The sequence below is a fragment of the Osmerus mordax genome, chromosome 22, assembly GCF_038355195.1.
Source record: "Osmerus mordax isolate fOsmMor3 chromosome 22, fOsmMor3.pri, whole genome shotgun sequence".
Lineage (NCBI taxonomy): Eukaryota > Metazoa > Chordata > Actinopteri > Osmeriformes > Osmeridae > Osmerus > Osmerus mordax.
In genome coordinates this window covers 3126409-3142956 of record NC_090071.1, presented here as the reverse complement: position 1 = coordinate 3142956, position 16548 = coordinate 3126409, and the positions used below count along the sequence as shown (strand labels likewise).

The window sequence follows — 16548 nt, the reverse complement described above, 5'->3', positions numbered from 1 at the left end:
GCCATTATCTCTTAGAGAGCGAGGCCCACCCATTGCGAGTGGGCAAGCAGGGATAGAATGACTTGTGCTTGATCCTCCACGTCAATGATGGATATGATAAAGGGCCTTGCACGCTCTCCCTGGTTCTGCTATGACTGACCTGAAATTAGATTGGAGGAAGGAGTGAGTGAGTGGGGGAGGGAGGAGGGAAGCACAGACAGAGGGAGAGACAGACAGAAACAGAGTGATCCATCACAGTAAAACTGCCGCATCGTGCTCGTCGCTCTGTTCGCCCTTACATGTCCAACAGCAAAAAGAAATCAAGGGCACAATGCATTATGGGCCTGGTTGTCCCTGTAGCTGGAGGACTGCAACGGCAGGGGGTGTCCGGGCGGTGGCTGACCACCCTGCCCCGTGCACTCTACCTCGGACAAGGCCCTGGTGACTAATCAAGCCCCAGGCTTCAGCGTGTCAGCATAGGCCTTGTCTCTGCCAACCCAGCTAATTATCCTCCCTGACCTGCCTCGGTCAGGCCCCTGCTCATCCCTATCACGCTGCCGCATTCATCTTCATTTCCTGCCCTCCTGTCATCTGCCTCTTAAATAACACTCCTCTCCCTCTTTCCCCGCTCTCTCCCTCCCTCTCTCTCTCTGATCCCTCTTTCCCCGCTCTCTCCCTCCCTCTCTCTCTCTGATCCCTCTTTCCCCGCTCTCTCCCTCCCTCTCCCTCTCTCTCTCTGATCCCTCTTCCCCGCTCTCTCCCTCCCTCTCCTTCTCTCTCTCTCTCTCTCTCTCTCTCTCTCTGATACCTCTTTCCCCTGCTGCCTCTCTGAGGCCTGCCTCCTCCCCTAAACGTAATTACCCACTATTGGTGCGGGAGCATCCCAGCTCCTCCCCCCCGGTATGGAGGATGAAGATACACATCTGATTGGCCCAGGGCAGGGGGGGCGGGGCTCAGTCGCTCGCCAGGGGAGAGAGATGGAGGGCGGGAGTCCCTGCCAACACACAAATACACACCCACACACGTGCATATATACACACTCTCACACAAACCAATACAACTCACCCCTGAGGTGTAAACACCCCTAATAATTGATCTCCGGGGTTCTGGGTTTTACACACCGGTAAAGGCCTTTTAAAGGAGTGATATGCAGTAGGAGGAGGGGTAATTACCGGGGAGGGCAGGATCAAGCGGTCAAAAGACGTGCGCGTGGCGGGCGTCCAGTCACCAAGGAGACCAATCAGAAAGCCCCTGACAGGTGTGATGTAATCTGTCTCCGTGGGGGGATGTTAATTGAGTCGGGGAGATAACAGCGTGTAGATGTGTAATTAATAAGTGGCCGTGTGTATGCTGGCTGGAAATAGGTGCTTCTGTCCTTTCTCCTCTCTTCCCTCTCTCTCTCCTGTCCTCTTCTCTTCCGCTCTCTCTCTCCTGTCCTCTCTTCCCTCTCTCTCTCCTATCCTGTCTTCTCTTCCCTCTCTCTCTCCTCTCCTGTCCTCTCCTCTCTCTCCTTTCCTCTCTTCCCTCTCTCCTCTCTTCCCTCTCACTCCTGTCCTCTCCTCTCTCTTCCCTCTCTCCTCTCTTCTCTCCTCTCTCTCCTGTCCTCTCCTCTCTCTCCTGTCCTCTCCTCTTCCCTCCCTCTCTCCTCCTCTCTCTTCTCCTCCTCTCCCATGTCCCCTCCTCCTCTCTTCCCCCTCTCCTCTCTTCTCCTCCTCTCACTGTCCGTACCTCTAGCGTTGCTCAGACACCTGGTGGCCAGTCTGAGCCTTGGTCCAGGCTGCAGTGTCCAGGCCTCAGTCTCTCCCTGGGCTCTGCTGCCCCCCCCCCCTCTCTGCTCCCGTTCTCATGCAGTCCTGAGACAGCAGTCTGGAGAGAGCCTTAGCTAGGCCTACAGACCCCCTCCCCTGCACGCACACAACACACCTCCCCCCCAGGCCCAAATCAATCACACACACAGTCTTCTTTACACACTTAGCACACACACTACTCACACACACTACTCCTACCTGCTTGCAACTTACACACACACAAGCACATACTGGATGGTTGTTAAAACACACACACAAGCAGAAGTGTTTGTTCTCATTCTCCCTCTCTCTCACACACTCACAAACACACACACAAGAGAGAGAGAGAGAGGTGGAGAGGAAGGTAAGCAGGCTTTGTGTGGACGACAGCAGAGTCAGGAGCTGGGATAAGGCTCCATAAGTCCCCAGTCCTTCTTCCTAATGGGATTGGGCTTCTCAGGATGATGGATGGAGGGAGGGAGGGGGGCCAGGGGAGGGGGGCCAGGGGAGGGGGGCCAGGGGGCCACAAAGGTAGGGGGCTTTATTGGATCTCAAAAGCGACTGCAGACCTTTAAGTGTATCCTTCTGGAAACTGGTCTCCAGCCACTGGCGATGGCTGCCCAGCTGTGTGTGTGTGTGCGTGTGTGTGTGATTACATTAATGTGTCCAAGCAGGCATGAGAGAGAGAGGACAAAGACAGATTTTGGTGTGTGTGAGAGAGAGAGGGAGAATGAACGCAGACACTGTGTGTGTGTGTGTGTGTGTGTGTGTGTGTGTGTGTGTGTGTGTGTGTGTGTGTGTGTGTGTGTGGTGCGCGACTAGTGCATGTGCGTATGTGTGAAGGAGTAAATGACTGGGGTCTTTTAAGAGTCATTACTCCCTGATGTCTTTAGTGACAGCCGACCTAGCGATTATCACGTGCGCTACGCTCTGAATTAGAGCTTGAAATTGACAGAAAGGCCGTCGGAATGTCACCGTGCCTCCGGGAAGCAGGAAGCCGGAGATTCCTCTTCCTCCTCTCCAGTTATGGAGTGTAACAAGCCCACGCTCGCGGCTTTGAAGGCTCTGACACGTATCTGTCCAGCCCAACCCGTCTCCGAGGTAGACGGCTGTCAAGCCGCCGGCGTTCTCTGGAACCTTCTAGAAAGTTTGGCGACGACGTTGAGGTGGTGGGAGGGGGAGCTTTTTTTTTGGGGGGGGGGGGGGGGGGGGGGGGGGGGGGGGGGGCAGATGTCACGCGCTCTGGAAGGTGTTGTGTGATTAGGCTTAATGTGGAGTCATGCCCCTCTCCCGTGACAGGCTGAAGCCACCAGGTCCTGTTGAGAGTGTGGAAGGGAGTTGAAATAGAAGTCACGACCGAAGATTTAGTCCCTATCACAGCCTCCTGGATTAGCTGCTGATGTGTAAATACTGGGAGACGGAGAGAGAGGGGGGGCAGGGGAGAGAGAAAGAGAGAGATGGGGTGAGAGAGAGACAGCAAGTTTGGGGGCAAAAGGGAGAGAGCAAGAGGGATCATTTGGGACAGGGTAGGGAGAGAGAGAGACAAGGCACAGAGAGAGACAGATGGAGGGAGAGACAGGGTCAGAGACCCCTTCAGAGAGATATCCAGGAGGAGACCTCGTCCTACATGACAGTTGAGGGGATGTCTCGTGTGTGGGCTTCTTCCCTACACCTGCCTCTTCTCATACATCCAGCATCTCTGGGGCTATTGTCATCGTGCCTGATCAAAACAGATCCTTGACTTCTACCCTTCTGATCCAGAACCTTCTGCTGCCCTATGCACCATCTGCACGTCGCTTTGCATGAAAACCAGTCTGCTGACCGAGTTAGTGTGCATGTCTCTCTCCGAGTCATCAGCAGAGAAGGATCTGTTGAGTCGTCAGTCCTCCGTGGGGGCTTGTGGGGGCTCTGTCCTCAAACCTGACGGCAGGTGTGACGTGTCATCGCTCCAGACAGGCGCGGTGTCAGACCAGGTGACAGGTGACACTGTCACACGGGTCCGTGGACTCGCACACACACTCGCTCCCGAGTGCCCCCAGCTTTACACACACGTACACCTGAGAGCGTTCTAGCTGCGGTTACATGTCAAACACGGGCACCAGACAGTGGACACGACCTGTCACCCCCTCTCATCCTATTCGCATCCTCAAAATCTCCGCCACACACACACACGTGCATGCGTAAGTCACCACCCCTGCTGTCGAGAGCAGCACTCGATTTGCCCATGACACACTGAGTCACAACTCCTTTCTCCCCCCTTCCCCGTGCTTGTCATCTCACACGCTCAGCACAGCTCTGCATGTTTAAACACCTCGGAGGAGACAAGGTCAGAGACCTGATTGGACGAAGGTCAGCTGACCGAGCATCAGTCGCCTGACAGCAGGTGGGAGAAGGAGGGGGGGGGGGGGGGGGGGGGGGGGCAGTTTAACACAGGTGAGGGCCTAATTACACAGAGGCCGTGGTAGGAGAGCTGCTGAATATTCATGCAGCGGGGGTGTTTGATATTACTCACATGTACGTCAGTGTGAAGCGCCCCAGTCCCCAGATAATGACCAGGTGCACACTTGTCCTGGAGTGTGCTGCACACACTCTGACAAGCCTGCTACACCCACACACACCTCTGACCCTTTACCCCAACCTACACACAGTCTGAATGGTCTGGAATGGTGTGTGTTTGAGAGGGTGTGCAGTCGTGCTTTCTGCTGACTTGTCGCGTGCTTGCGTGCGATTGCTGTTTGTCTAAACCTCATTGAGACTGGACAGAGAGAGACCGAGGGGAGGGAGAGAGACTAGGAGAGACAAGGACAGGAGAGAGAGAGAGAGAGGGAGCAGTTGAGGGACCTCAGTAGATCCTAGTTAATCATTCAGTAGCGCTGGTGAGCATGCCCCCCCCCCCCCCCCCCCCCAGCAGGGCTTAAGCCCCTCAGGGCCCCAGATCGCCGCCCTCGCACTGGATTATGGGACATCCGACCGTGCTGCTGCAGTAATGGAGGCTGCAGGTCGTGATCTGGGAGGAGGGTTGGGGGGGGGGGTGTCTGGGAGGGCAGGGAGGAGGGCTGGGGGGGGGTGTCTGGAAGGGCAGGGAGGAGGGCTGGGGTAGGGAGGTGGGGAAGGCAGGGAGGAGGGCTGGGGGGGGGGGGTGTCTGGGAGGGCAGGGAGGAGGGCTGGGGTAGGAGGTGGGGAAGGCAGGGAGGAGGGCTGGGGGGGGGGGGGGTGTCTGGGAGGGCAGGGAGGCGAACCGCACTGCCTAATCATCCCATTCACACAACTCATGGCCTCAGCCACAGGTGAGCTAGATAATCTCTGATTGCTATTCAGACTGCCACAGAGTCCCTGCTCTCTCTCTCTCTCCCTTTCTTTGCTGTTCTTCTTTCCCACTGCCTCCCCCCCCCCCCACCACAACCACCACTTCCCAGATGTCCATGCAGTCTTCGTGACTGCTGGACCAGTAAGCTCCTCAAGGCTGGGTTAAGCATGAGATGAGGGGCACAGCAGAGCGATGGAGAGGGGGAGGAGGAGGTGTAGGGGGGGTGAGGAAAGGGAACAGGAGGGATCGTGGTGGAATAGCAGGGCTCTTAATGAGCGGGATGATGACAGTGGGGTGGAGAGGAAGAGAGAGGGACATGGAGGGAGAGGCTTGGTGCCTGATTCCTGACTGAACCCTCCAGCTAGGACACCTGTTGGTCCAGATGCTACCTAGCTTAGCATTGGAAGAGCTCTTGACATGAAGATTATCATTCTACCTGTCAATGCTACTCCACTGTCACAGCTCATCCTTGTCTGTCACATACTCTGTGGGTGTGTGTATGCTTGCGTATTGCCCAGAGTCTGTGACTCCTCTCTCTCCCCTCCTCTCATCCTCTCCCTTCTCTCCTCTCTCCCTTCCTCCTCTCCTCTGCTCTCCCCTTCCTCTGCTTTCCCATCTCTCCTCCTCTTCATCTGTCTCTCTCTCCGTCTTTTCTATTGTGTCTCTCTCCTCCATGCTCTCTCTCTCACTCTCTCTCCAGAGCACACACTCTACAGCTAATGATGCGTGGTAAAGATGGAGCTCTCCCCATGCCTACTGTGTTAATTGAATTATACACTGGTCTTATCGCCATGCTGCACCCTGCCAGAGCCATCCTACACAGCCCTGTACCTCCCCCTCCTCCTCCCCCGTCCTCCTCCCCCCTCCTCCTCACCCTCGTTCCTCCCCCCCTCCTCCTCCCCCCCTCCTCCTCACCCTCGTTCCTCCCCCCCTCCTCCTCACCCTCGTTCCTCCTCACCCCACCTCCTCCTCCTCACCCCTCCTCCCCCCCTCCTCTTTCCCCTCCCCCCCCTCCTCCTTCCCCCTCCTGCGTTCGACATCGACTGTGGCTGCATGAAACGACCGGCGAGAGTTGCCGCTTGCAGTTGGGGAGGAGTTAAAAACGCCTCAGTAAAGTCGGATATTCCAGCTTCTCGTGGTTTGATGCGTTGACGTCAGTCATGGCCGATCAAGCGCCGTTTGCTTACTTTATCGCTGACTAACTGCATGGTTGAGAATTTAATTGTTTTCGCATTAGAACTTGCACGAACCAGTGCACTGAAATTTGTCATTTTATGTATTAGGCCGTGTTAAACTCTTTCTCCAATCTGCAGATTGATAATACAACCAGAACTTCCTTAAACTTAGTCTTTCCGTTAGTGAAGAGGCGGACTAAAACCCTTTCTTCAACAAATATTTAATTGAATTAAACAGTTTGGTCTGGGATTTGAGCATTGGCGAAACTGAAGGGTGTCAGAATAAATACAAAACACGCGTGAAAGTTGTAGTGTGTGAGTCTGGCCAATCATGAAATAGCTGTGTCGTCATTAGAACCCGTGCAGTTGCTCTTGAGAAAATGCGCTCGGCTACACAGCCGTCAGTTCTCGAATCGATCCCACGGTACTTTGATGGGTACGTCACAGTGACCTAGCCTCGGCCCTGTCTCAAGTCGGACAAAAAGTCTAACCAGCATGCACTGCTTCAAGTCAGCCGCCTGCAGCCGGCTGTGGCACTGCATGAAGTCCAACACACCTCATGACTTCTGTAAGGGGAGGAGCCAGAAGGCTGTCAGTTGTAAGAGTGGGAGGAGCTTTGACTAGGACTTGGACATTTCTAGTGCATGTTGAAAGTCTGTCTCTCCTTCACACCCCCTTTCCCTGTAAATGTGTGTGTGTGTGTGTGTGTTTGTGCCTCTTCCCACCAAGCACCTGCCATTCATGGTGGCGCAGTGGTCGCTATAGCAACAGGGGACCAAACAGAAGTGTGTGTATCTGTTGAGAGCCCCCATGTCAGTGAACTGACATGCGAACACACAAACACACTAGACTGTACAGTCAGTCCGACCCTCCACGCCTTGGCAGGTGCTGGAGACGGTGGAGGGGGTCGTCGTCACGGTGACAGAGATTACACTGCTGCTGCTGAGACACTGACGAGAGAGAGAGGGAGGGAGAGAGAGAGAGGGGGGAGAGAGAGAGGGGGAGAGGGGAGGGAGAGAGAGAGAGAGAGAGAGAGAGAGAGAGAAGGGGGGAGAGGGTGACTGAAGAGAGAGACAGTAGTCCCTTTTCACAGTCTGTTCAAGGCAGTGGAGGTAGACAGTCAGGTCAGTGTAAACCAGCATAATGAGGGACAAGAGACAAGATTGCGGAATCTCTGTAAAGCGCTACTCCTTCACAAACACACACTCATTGAAACACACACACGCGTGTGCGTGTGGACTCGTCTCCTGGCACAACAAGGAAGGTTCATCAGGGTTGTGTTTGATGCTCTGGTTGCCCCTGGAGACACGTCAGCTCTGATCCACCTCAAACACACACACCAATCCATAATGCAGATACACACATTTACAGACACACATTGGTGTGGATGACAAACACTCACAGGGCCCCGGGGTGACGCAGCCTCAGGGCTAAACAGGTTCATTAGCCTGGCGCTAGCTGGGATTAGCATCCCTGAGGTATAAATTAACCAATCCTCATTCCTGTGATGCCTGCTGGAAACCCACTCTCTGGGAGGCGTCCGTCTGCAGACGAGTCCTTCTTCCTCCAAATCCCTGGTCCTCCTCCTCCCTCTTCCTCATCTTCCTTCCTCCTGGCTCCTCCCCTTTCCTCCTCCTGACCCTACATACACAAAGAAAAGTACCAGCCCTATTCTATCATTCTATTCAGTTCTGTTTTCTATTCTATCTAATCTATCCTCCCTGCTTTCTGTAATAGACACAAACGGATCCACACACTGGCTGGTTGGCCTGTGAGGCAGGGTACCGCTGGTAGTTATGAGTCCAGGCAGGTGGTACAGGTGGACTTGATTTATATCTCTTGGAGGATATGGGAAAATGCATCGTGGGCTTCAGAGACGAGTGGAGTCAAGCGTTTTTAGTTTACACTGAATTATTTAAGCGGTATCTCTCAGAGTTTTTGGGGGGCTGGGCATGGTGTGTGTGTGGGGGAGCCTAATGAAGGTGAAGGCAGAGCTAATTAAGTAGGGTAGCAGGTATGCTTAACATGCTGTGTGGTCCAGTGAAGATGTAGAAAAGCTGTATAAACAGCCTCACAGATAGCTGCTACACGCCTGTGGGGCAGGCACTGAAAACACTCACACGCTCTCACACACACACACACACACACGCTCTCACACACACACACACACACACACACACTCACACACACACACACACACACACACACACACACACACACACACACTCACACACACACACTCACACACACACACACACACACTCACACACACACTCACACACACACTCACACACACACACACACACACACACACACACACACTGCATCAGGCATACAGCCTTCCCGTAGAGGCAGTCAGTCACAATTAGCTTACACAGTAATGTTTCTGTTAGTATTAGCTATCTTCTATCTCCAGGCATGGATGGGACTGTCTTTCTGGACTCAGTTCAGCAGAGTCTGGCATCGGCTGGGGTCCTGTGTGTGTGTGTGTTCATGTGTGCATGCCATTTTTCCAAATGGTCGCAGGTTTTAGTTTGTGTCAAAAACAAAAGACTTGGTTTGACCAATGTCTTGCGTCGTGTGGGTGGGTGTGTGTGTGTATCCATCACGCGCTGGCGTCTTGCTATGGTGTGTTGGGTGAGGGGATGTGATCCATCACGCGCTGGCGTCTTGCTATGGTGTGTTGGGTGAGGGGATGTGATCCATCAGCGCTGGCGTGATGATGCAGATGCCAGTGTACGTGGGAGATAGGCAGACGCACATGAGAAATGACTCGACGCCATCGAGACAGGAAGTATAAAACAGAGCAGGAAGTAGGAGTTCGGATCAGACAGGAGAAGAAGCCAGAAGCCGCAACGCTGAAACTGCGACTACAGGAACCTTCAAACGCTCTTGCTTTTCTTTTGACTCTCCGCCTGGCTAATTACCTCTATAAATACTGTCGCTGTCTCTGCCTCGTGTCACCGCCTCGCGGCACTGCCTTGCTCTGCCTCGCGTTCAGTGGCAGCTGAGAAGTCCACAGAGAGAGGTCTGCCTCGGCTGTTCTCTGAAGGAGAACTGTCTGGGTTTGGAGTTAAGGAGGAGTAGAGATGAGCTCCAAAATAAACCGGCCTGGGAGAGGGTCGAGGAGAAGAGGGGAGGAGAGAAGGGGGAGGAGCGGAAGGAGAGGGAGAAGAGAAGGTAGGAGAGAGAGAAGAGAAGGAGGAGGAGGAGAGGGAGAAGAGAAGGGAGGAGAGGGAGAAGAGAAGGAGGAGAGGGAGAAGAGAAGGGAGGAGAGAGAGAAGAGAAGGGAGGAGAGGGAGAAGAGGAGGAGGAGAGGGAGAAGAGAAGGGAGGAGAGGGAGAAGAGAAGGGAGGAGAGGGAGAAGAGAAGGGAGGAGAGGGAGAAGAGAAAGGGGAGGGGAGAGGAGAAAGAAGAAGCTCTGATCTGGCATTGTCGCACAGATAGAAATAATAACTTTTGAAGTTGAAACGTGTGTGTTTTCATGTGCAAATGGGACTTCACCCAGTGACAGCATCCTACCGACGGGCTGTCAGCTTACCTTTTTTACTTCTTAGATGTTTTTAGTTATGTCCTTTTTTAAAGTGGTGCGGTAGTATAATAACCATTGGGATTCATCTCCCTGTCCCCTTTCCTGTTGAGAACAAATGTGTAGAGAGATGTTGCTGAACTGGGAAGGTATTGACACCCCTGTTAGTACATCTAATAGAGTTTTTGAGAACATCCAAAGAGAGATTAGTAAACAAAACAACGGTAGACAAACAAAACGTTGTTCCGAGCCCCCGCGTGGCCCCCCACTACTGCTGTCGCCAGCCCTTCCCAGAATCCTCTCTGACTCTGGGCAGCTCAGAAAACCAGCGGGGAACTGTGGAGACGCTTCCAGCGGTGCCCGTGTTTGTGTGTGTGTGTGTGTGTGTTGAAGGAAAGGAAAGGCAGGGTGTGTTCTTTGAGGCGTGCCTCAGTTAAAGTTCCCCTGAAAGCTCCGCAGCAGCCAAGCAGCAGCCCTGCTGCCCCTAACGCCTGCTGCCCCTAACGCCTGCTGCCCCTAACGCCTGCTGCCCCTAACGCCTTCTGCCAGCCTTGATCGCAGACACAACAGAGGAATATGTGCTAGTGGTTGGTGCTGTTATTTCTCAAATGCATTATTATAGCCGTAGCCTAATTGATCCCCAAGGATGTGGCGTGCGTTCGTTTGGTTTGTTAGCTTTCCAAATAGTCTCGCTAATGTATCTAATTAAAATAATAATACATTTACATTTAGTCATTTAGCAGACGCTCTTATCCAGAGCGACTTACATTACAGCGACACAGTACAGGGACATTCCCCCGAGGCAAGTAGGGTGAAGTGCCTTGCCCAAGGACACAACGTCAGTTGGCATGACCGGGAATCGAACTGGCAACCTTCGGATTACTAGCCTGATTCCCTCACCGCTCAGCCACCTGACTCACCTGACAATAATAATAAAAAGCTGGCTTCTGATTGGCTGTGGTTGTCAGGAAGTGATTGCTTCTGGAAGGTTCCCGAGGACATGAGAGACCTGTTAGCAGACTGACAGTGTCCTGGCCATAAGTGTTGAACATCCCCTTACACACACACACTCACACACGTGTTTATATACACTTATCTCAGACACAGACCAGGCGGCGCTGTGACTTGGCCTTCTCTGTTCATTACGTGTGTGAACCTTGAGAAGAAACACACAGCAACTTCACACCTTGACTGTGGGACGTGTTGGAGACTAGGCGTGTGTGTGTCTGGCAGGATGGCTTTCCGGTTTCACAGCAGAAACACCTCTCTACACCAAAGAGGAGAGGTTTGTTTGAGTTTTTCATGCTGCATGTACAAAAAAAGAAATGTGTGCTATAGTGTGTGTGTGTGTGTGTGTGTGTGTGTGTGTGTGTGTGTGTGTGTGTGTACAGGTGTTGTCTCTGGAGACCAATCTTTAACCTGGATGACATCAGCAGTAATTGTGTGGGCTGCAGCAGCTGTGTACCAGTAGAGTGTGTTGGTGTGTGTGTGGCTCACAGCTGTTGAGCTGCTGGAGCTAGAGCAGTCAGTGCTGGGCTATCAGACAGGTGATGCTGCACTGGGACACACACACACAAATGGAAGGGCCTCACCCCCAAAAAAATTATTCCGATCCCTTGCTGGTATTTTCCAATATAAAATTGCTAATTTGCAAGAGGTTTCTTCCGCACTGTCGCTTGTACACCCCCTGTTGAGCCTTTCACATTTCCGCCGAGAGACCACGAACCAAACCATCTGTACACCTGTTTTCAGAGAGGTTGTGTGTGTGTGCAGGTAGCAGGCAGCAGACAGGGCAGAGTTAGGGGGAGATGGAGCGTGTGATCCTGACAGGCGTGTCCGTCTCTCCTCCTGACCGATGAAACGCTCCGTGATTTATCACCAGCGTCAGCTCGCGTCTCGCCTGCAGCCGTTCGGTCCCTGTCAGAACGCCGGGCCAACAAGACCAGTCCCGCCATTAATCAGCTTGCCGCCGTTGCCGTGCCAACGCTTGTCCCACCAAAGCCCTGGCCCGCCGGATTGGACAAGACAGCAGCTTATCGGATTGGTTCTGATGACCCCCACACACACACACACAACCCCCGACTCCACACCTTGTTACCGAGGAGACCAAGCGCCAGGTGACTAACAGGTAGTGACACGGCGCCATGGAGACAGTGGTCAGGTAGGAGGGAGAGACAGGAAGAGGAGGACTTCTTCTCTCCCTCGTGTCAGCTGTACAGACTGGGAGGTGTTGGAGGTCTATTATCATGTCTTAGTAGGTGAGAACCAGTAAAAAGCTCCTCTCCTCCTCCTCTCTTCTTCCTCCACTCTTCATCCTCCTCTCCTCCTCCTCTCTTCTTCCTCCTCTCTTCATCCTCCACTGTCAACCTCCCTCTCCCCCAGCCTCCCTCTCCCCCAGCCTCCCTCTCCCCCATCCTCCCTCTCCTCCAGCCTCCCTCTCCTCCAGCCTCCCTCTCCTCCAGCCTCCCTCTCCCTCAGCCTCCCTCTCCCCCAGCCTCCCTCTCCTCCAGCCTCCCTTTCCTCCAGCCTCCCTCTCCCCCAGCCTCCCTCTCCTCCAGCCTCCCTCTCCCCCAGCCTCCCTCTCCCCCACCCTCCCTCCCTCCGTCCACACCACCTCTCTTCTTTCCATCCACAAACCCCCCCTCAACTACTCAGAGCACTCAACATATAAATAAATAAGTGGCCAGCTCTACTTAGCACAAACAGTCAGGTAAGTTATGATTCAGCGACGAGCAGGGGGGCACTTAATTGCTGGTTCTTTTGTTGCGTCCTCGCAGAAGAACCGATTATCAAGTTAATTGGTCAGTTCACTTACGAGACGGAGAAGGCGATGGAAGAGATGTGGAGCGCAGGTTTAATTTGTTTATATCTGCCGAACACAGTGTTTGTGTTTTAGTTTTCCTATTCCTATACAGACTTAGTGTTTCTAAGTCTGTGGAGTTGCATGTCTGTGTCTTCTTTAGAATCTGGTGTTTGCTGGATATAAAAGACCAGCTTGTTTTGCTTGTAGGTTTAAAAATCCACCTCAAGTCTATTGGATGAGTCAGAAGATGAAAAGGATGACAGATTGTGAAGGTGGAGTTGAGTGTGAATGGAAGGTGTCGTGTTTGACGCAAACTCAGGAATTGCGAGGTGTCAAGCTAGACGATTCACGGCTTCAAAGTTGTAGTTTACAACTGCATTTTGATTTATACTTTCTGTAGCATGTGTGTGTGTGTTTACCTAGACTGCAAGCTCCTTAAATGAGGGTTGATGTTTTATTCAACATTGGTTTGTTATGCAGGTGTTGAGATAAGCAAAGCATTTCCCTTGCTCGCACACACACACACACACACACACACACACCTGCTCCAGTCTTCCACAAGCATGATGATGGCCGGTACTGGAAATAATCAAAGAAACGCCAACAGCTGGAAGCTACTCCCTATAGAACCAACAGGAGGTTCACTCTCACCTGTACACATGTTTTCACACCGAGCCACTTCCCTCCACACAAACAGTCCACTGCCTGGTCACTGCCCAGCCTGCCAGGGAATGCTCATATTCCTCCACCATTAATAGGCTAATGGATTTGTCCCACTGTTCCCCTGTCAGCTCTCTGCTCTCCAGCTAGTACTGCAGCTGTCACACTTGATAGGCTGCTTCCTGTCACCCTGCCCCACGCGCACCAGCACGGCCCGCTCATCAGGACCTGGATCCTTCTTGTGTTTGAGGGTGGTGTGTGTGTGTTAGCTGATATGGAGTGTGTGTTTGCAGCTCTAGTCTAAGAGCGAGTGAGTTGTACTGGTGAATTCAGTTGGTTCCTTCTTTGTTCACTGTGGACTCCCAGTCCATACTAAGTGTGTGAAAGTGTGTGTGTGTGTGTGTGTGTTTGCTGCCTCTCAGGGGGGTGATTAGACAGACACTCAGTCTGTTGAGGGTTGTACTGTATAGCAGTATCCTACATTCAGTGGGAAGGCATGCAGCCACACTTAATGTGCCTGCAGGGACCTCTCTTAGTGCTGTAGCTCCAGGAAACCAAGGAGGGAGCAGAAGGTCTTTGTCCTCTCGAAAAACCCTTTTAAACATGCGTGTTACCTTTTCCTGGCTGAACAAAGACCTCTGTACTCTCCTCTCTCTCTCTCTCCTTCTACCTCTCTCTCTTCATACCTGTTTCTACCTACCTCTAAATCTTTCTACCCCTCTCCCTCCATGCCCCTCTTTCTCCCTCGACCTCGTTCACTCTACCTCTCTCACTCTACCCCTCTCTGTCTACCCCTCTCTCTCTCTTTACCCCTCTTTCTCTCTTTCTACCCCTCTGTCTCTCTACCCCTCTCTCTACCCCTCTCTCTCCCTCTACCCCTCTCTCTCTACCCCTCTCTCTCCCTCTCTTTCTCTCTCTCTACCCCTCTCTCTCTCTTGCTCTCTCTCTCTCCCTCTCATTCTCTCTCTCTCTCTCCCCCCTCTCTCTCTATACCCCTCACTCTCTCTCTACCCCTCTCCCCCTCTCCCCCCCCCCCCCCTCTTTACCACTCTCCTCCACCACTCTCCCACTCACTCTTCATCCTGTGTCACTTTGTCTCTGTGTGTGTGATGGCAGCGGCCAGACCCGTGTCACTGCCCGTGTTTTCCAGCCCTGGTAAGAGCGGCCCTCCGCTCGGCAGCAGGAAGCATCAGGAGGGCCAGCCAGCCACGCGTCACTCCCAGCCCTGCATGGCCCAGCAGTCCAGGCCTGAGTGTTCCAGGGACCGGCCGAGGCTGTGACGCGTGGGACGAGAGACCTAGTCATGAGAGACAGAGAGACAGAGAGAGAGAGAGAGAGAGAGACAGAGAGAGACAGAGAGAGAGAGAGAGAGAGAGACAGACAAAGAGAGAGAGACAGAGAGAGACAGAGAGAGACAGAGAGAGACAGAGAGAGACAGAGAGACAGAGAGAGAGAGAGAGAGAGAGAGAGAGAGAGAGAGAGAGAGAGACAGAGAGACAGACAAAGAGAGGGACAGAGAGAGAGAGACAGAGAGAGACAGAGAGAGACAGAGAGAGAGAGAGAGAGAGAGAGAGAGGACTCAAAGCTAAATCAACTTTTTTTGTAGGTGGATAGTGTGTGTGTGCGTGGGCTGCCAGCGTAGGCCCTGGTGGACGGTGACCTTGTATAGCTGATTAGTGCGAGCCCCCGGGTGTGACAGCCTCTGTCCCTCACAGCCATATCTTATTCATCCCTCTATCCATCCCTTCATCCTGCCCAGCGCTTCTTCTCCCTCTTGCTATCCAGAACAGAACAACAATCTGTCATTTTTTTTGTTGTTGTTCTGAATCATCTACACCTGTCCAGGGACAACTAGTAGAGTACCTTTATCTTATCAAACACACACACACCTCCACCCCATCACATGTGTATATTTATATACACGGTGCTTAGTGTTAACTATCAGCTGTGTGTTGTTGTGTAAACACAGTTGTCTGCCGCTCTGGATGAGAGCCAGGTGAGGACAGGTGATTGGCAGGTGCACATCCAGATCTGACGGCTGCAGCTTGTCGGGAACGTTGCGCAATGTCATTTATGACAGCGCAGGGGGGGGGGGAGGGAGGGAGGGAGGGAGGGAGAACCGGGAACTCTGCCTCCCTGACCTGAACCACAACTCCCATGATGCACTGTCAAAAAGTGATGACAAGGAGGAACTGTGTGTGTGAGAGAGAGTGTGTGTGTCTGTGTGTGAGTGAGTGTCTGTGTGTGAGTGTGAGAGAGAAGGTGTGTGTGTGCGTACCTAGCCTCCTCCCCCCAAGTAGCGTGAGGGAGGCAGGACTATGTTGTTGCCAGGGGTGATCTCATCATGCCAACCAGTCATCTGGACAGGGTGAGGCACAATGACCCACACCAAGTGTGTGTGTCTCTGGCACACACACACACACCATCTGCATGCCCCAGTACATTTACATTTACATTTATTCATTTAGCAGACGCTTTTATCCAAAGCGACTTCCAAGAGAGAGCTTTACAAAGTGCATAGGTCACTGATCATAACAACAAGATAGCCAAAAAACATCGCGAGTAGCCAAAACATGAAGCACACATTGTGAACAACCAAAGTAAGTGCCAAAGGGAAGAACCATAAGAGCATGTAGTTAAACAAGTCACAACCAAACAACATGAACAGCTATAAGTGCAAGTGTACCTGTGGGAAAAACCAAGCAACAGTAATAAAACAATATATCACAGCGAGAACCAAAAATTTAAATCAGTTACCACTAACCACAAGAGCAACAAGTCTCTAAGCAAGAGTCAGTACCCAGAAAGGGTTTAGAACTACTTCTAACAACACTGAAAGTGCTAGTCCAATTAATCCAATCACTCATATTTTAATGCCCTCATAATACCAGGTAGCGTAATTAAATACCGGAGTGAGTGAAACACAAGTGGTAGAAAAGGAAGAAAAAAAGCGTGAAATGAACAGTGGGCTTTTAAGCGGACGCCGGGTGAGACAGAGCTGAATACATTTGAATGCATTTACTTGCTAAGTGCGTCGCAGGTAGCTAATCATCGTAAAAGACGCTCCTCCGCTCGCGCGCGGCTCCGGGAACGACTTTGACTTGAGCAGTAGCGCTGCGTGATGCCGTCGCGGGTCCATAACTAGCTCAATCACTCACACTCCCGAGAAAAGCTGGCGCAAAGCTTCGCCCCTCCCAGAGCGACAGCCGGCGGCGGATGTCTCCGACGGTAACGGCAACGAGGAGCGCTGCTCTCACAGCCCGCTAACTAGCTGTGTGAGCCAGGCTAACTGCGCTGATTAGATTGCC

At 52.7% G+C, this 16548-nt stretch overlaps 1 protein-coding gene across 1 annotated transcript in view; it reads left to right on the top strand.

Annotated features, from left to right (window-relative positions):
• Positions 1-16548, top strand: part of diaph3 (diaphanous-related formin 3) — a 124731-nt gene that overhangs the window by 94449 nt on the left and 13734 nt on the right.